A 4,419-nucleotide genomic window follows, 5' to 3' on the forward strand; every position below is an offset into this window, starting at 1 on the left:
AGAGAGACACAGAGACAGAAAGCAAGAAATCACCCCCCAGGCGGGATGGTCACGCCACAATCCCTTCTCCTCCATTCTCCTCTCGGGATCTTGGGCACGCACGGACACGCGCCCAGCGTGAGTTTTAAGCCACCGGGTTCAGGATGTGAACTGTGGTCGACTACATGGGAGTCCAGCGACATAGCCATTACGCTAACTGCTGGTTCCCCCTAGTCATTCAGTTTTGATCATAGAGGACAGACACTCGGTATAAATTAATTGAAGACATACATTGTCTCTTCTTCATAGCATGGTTTGCTTCATTCAGCAGTAAATCTTCCATATTCCACCACTTTCTGTCAGAAATGAGGGTCTTTTTTTTATGACTGAGTAGTATTCCATAGAGTATATGTGCCACAGATTTTAAATTTATTCATCTGTTTGTGGGCACGTAGGTTGGTTCCATGTCTTAGCAATTGTGAATAATAAATATCCATGTGCATGTACTTTTCCTATTATGAGTCATTCTGTCTTTTGTGTAGATACCAAGGAGTGAGATTGTTGGATCATATGTAAGCTCATTTTGTGGATTTTTGAGGAATCTCCATATTGTTCTCCACAGTGACTGGGCCAATTTACATTCACAGCAGCAGTGTAAGAGCATTCCCATTTCACCACACCCCCATCAGCACTTTTCATTGTTTGTTTTAATCTTAGTCATTCTGACTGGGGTTAGGTGGTATCTCACTGTTGCTTTAATCTGCATTTCCTTTTCAATGAAGGGTGTTGAGCATTTTTTCATAAGCCTCTTGGCTATTTAAATGTCATCCTTACAGAGTGTTTTTTTTCAACTCATTCTTTTAATTGGGTTGATCATGTTGTTTTGGGGAGACAGCTGCTTTAATTTCTCGTGTATTTGGGTTATCAGCCCCTTATCTGACACAGTTTACAAAAATATTTTCCCATTCTGAGGGCTGTCGATTCACACTAATTACTGTGTCTTTTTCCATGCAAAAACTTCTCAGTCTGATGTAATCCCAATTGTCTATTTTGGAGATTATCGACCGTTCATTGGAGGTCTTATTTATGATGTCTCCCAGAGTTTCCTCACTGTTTTATAGGAACAGTTTTAGAGTTTGATATATTAGGTTTAGATCTTTGATCCACCTTGAGTTGATTTTTATCAATGGTGAGAGCTAGGGGTTCAGATTCATATTTCTGAGGTAAATATCTAGATTTTTCCAGCAGCATTTGTTGAAGAGGTTTTCCTTTTCCCACTGGATTGACTGGTACCCCTTGTCAAAAATCAGTTGACTGGATGTTTGGGAATTCATATCTGGGGTCTCTATTCTTTCTATTGCTCCAACTCTCTGTTTCTGTGCCAGTACCATGCTGTTTTGATTACCACAACTTTGTAGTATATTTTTGGGTCTGAGAGTGGGATGCCACTCACTCTGCCATTCACTCCACTCTTTTTTGTGAAGTATTTCTTTGGCTATATGAGTGAGGTCTTTTATGATTCCAGAGAAATTTTATGATTTATTTTTCTAAGGTACAAAGAATGTGTCTGATACTTTGATTGGGATAGCATTAAATATGTCAATTAGTTTTTGTACAATTTCCATTTTGATTATATTAATTCTTCCAACCCTGGAACATGGTATGTCTTTCCACTTTTTTTTTTCTCCTGAAACTTTTTCTTTTAATTAATTTACATTTATCTCCTAATCATTGTCATAGCATACAAAATGTGGTTTCCCATCCAGAGTACACTGCATAGTGGCTTAATCATGTATGTTATCATCAATAATTTTCCATTTCTATTTTCATATATATATATATTTACCCCTACATCTGACCCTTTGCCCTTTCCCACCCTCTTCTCACACTATCTCTGGCATCTACAGTTGTCTTCCATTCCCTTTCTCCCCACATTTAAATGATTACACAATTTCTTAAATAATCTAATTACTTTCAATAGCAAGTTCAGCTGGTAATTTCAAGAAAAGCAGTTTTGAATTGGTAAGGACATTTGCTTAAAATTTAAAACCTGGAGACAGGTTAGTATTCTGTTCAAATAGTAAATACATGAACCTATTGACAGCTCAAGACAGGACAAAAACTCTTAAAACTAGACAACAAAGCCTAGAAGAAAAGCAGTAATCTTTTAGTCAAAAGTCACAGAATGCTATTCACCAGTTCAGTCTCATGTACTTCATCTATCTTCTGTTGTGGCTCAATCTTCCTGATTGAATTCTGGGATATAATATTCAACTCCAGACTTGTCCCTATGATTAAGTTGGCCATTTTCTTAGTTTTTGAACTCTTATTTCTGTGTGTCTACATTTAATTTTTCTGACATTGCACTCCCTTGAGAACTTGGAGATCTGGTCCGGTGCTGGTAAATTCTTTCAGGTTTTGTTTATCTGGGAATGTTCTTGTCTTTTCATCCCATATGAAGGATAATCTTGTCAGGTACAGTATTTTTGGTTGAAATTGCTTTTCCCTTAACACTTTGAATATATTTTTTCATTCTTTCCTGGTTCACATTGTTTCTGATAAGAGGTCTGCAGTTAGTCTGATGGGATAACCTTTGTAGGTAATTATCTGTTTCTCTCTTGTCAATCTTAGTATGTTGTCTTTGTCTGTGGTTTTGGTCAGTCTGGCTATAATGTGTCTTGTAGAAGATCTTCTTGGGTTGATTCTATTTGAGGTCCTTTGTATTTCTTGGGACTGGATCTTTGAATGCCTCTCTAGGTTTGAAAACTTTTCTTGCAGGATTTCATGGAATAGATTATCAATGCCCTTACGAGTCTCTTCATCTTCTGGAATGCCAATTATCTGGATGTTTGGACATTTGATGGTCCCTAGTATTTTTATTATTCTAAAATTTTTAGGCAATGTTCTCAGTCTTAGTTTGGATTTTTCTAGGCCAGCAACTTTCTCTTCTACATCTGAGATTCTATTTTCTGAATGATCTAGTCTGCTTTTAATACTATCAAGAGAGGTTTTGACTTCCTGTATTATAGTCTACATCTCTAAAAGTTCTAATTGTAAAGTGTGTAATTCCTCTTTTAGATCTTGCAAGAATTTTCTCACCTCCCATAACTAGTCAGCTCCTTCCTCCTTTCTCTTCTGTAATTCACGGTCTCTCTTCTCTTCCATCTCTGTTAGCTTCACCATTATGAATATTCAAAATTCTTTATTAGACATTTCCATGATCTCCATTGAACTGTCTGTGGATGAAGAGGTGCTATTCTTTTCCCTTGGAGGAGAGGTATTTTCTTGCTTTCCCATATTTCTTGTGGCCCTGCAGTGATTTCTAGTCATCTGATGGATGGTGTGTTTCTTCCTAAACTTGAAGTTCAATCTGCGTGTTCAGGAGCATGTAGAAAGAGGTGATCTGGAATCTCTTTGCAGTTCCGTTTTGATCCCTTTGCACAGCAGATTTAGTAGATATTGAGGAATATGTTAACCCTAATAGTATTTGGATGTTTGTTTATAGGAAAAAGAAGATGAAGACAGAGGTAGAGAGACACAGAGACAGAGAAAGATGCAGAGGCAGGGTCAGAAGCAGAGAGAAGACTTGAGGGAGCTCCTACCACTGAAGTTTGTTGGCTGGAGGGTGAATTATCAGTAGAAAATCTTCATTTCTTTTTTCCCTAAAATCACTAGTTCTCAGTAGCCATGAAGATGTCTTCTGAGGCCTGCTCCCTTGCCTCCCCTGGGATGGGTGGAGGAGAGGGGATTATTAGCAAGATAAAGGGACAGGAGAGGCTGAAAGCTGAGAAAGTGCTTTACCTTAAAAAATTTTTAATAAGGACTAATTACCAAAAAAATGAGAAGACAGAGACAAGGGTAGAGAGAGACTGAGACAGAAACAGAGATAGAGGCAGAGGCAGAGAAAAGGCTTGAGGGAGGTCCTACCACTCGAGTTTGTGGGCTGGAGGCTGAGTTATCAGTAGAAAATCATCATTTCTTCTTTCCCTGAAATCACTAGTTCTCAGTAGCCATGAAGATGTCTTCTGAGGCCTTCTTCATTCCCTCTCCTGGGTTGGGAGGAGGAGAGGGTATTATTAACAAGATAAAAGGAGAGGAGGGGCTGAAAGCCCAGAAAATGCTTTACCTTAAAAAAACTTAAGGTACTCTGCTGGTGGCAGTGGGTTGTGCATGGCTTGTTCCCTGCAGGCGGATGGGAGGGTGGGTGGAGGGAGCTAGGCCGGCTGGAGTGTGTGTGCTCCTGCAGTCCGGTCATGTCCCCCTTGCAGGCCCCACTGTCTGCGTTGTGCCAGATGAGGACCCTGGGGTCCGCGCTAGCTAGCTGCCCCACCCCACCCCACCCAGAACAGTTAGGCTGATACATAGTGCTCTGGCTGGAAGTGAAGGACCATATGTTGCAGGAAGCTAGGGCAGCTGGAGGCAGGGAGTCTGCAGGCAGTG

The sequence above is a fragment of the Tupaia chinensis genome, unplaced genomic scaffold (assembly GCF_000334495.1).
Source record: "Tupaia chinensis unplaced genomic scaffold, TupChi_1.0 Scaffold148654_1, whole genome shotgun sequence".
Classification (NCBI taxonomy): Eukaryota; Metazoa; Chordata; class Mammalia; order Scandentia; family Tupaiidae; genus Tupaia; species Tupaia belangeri.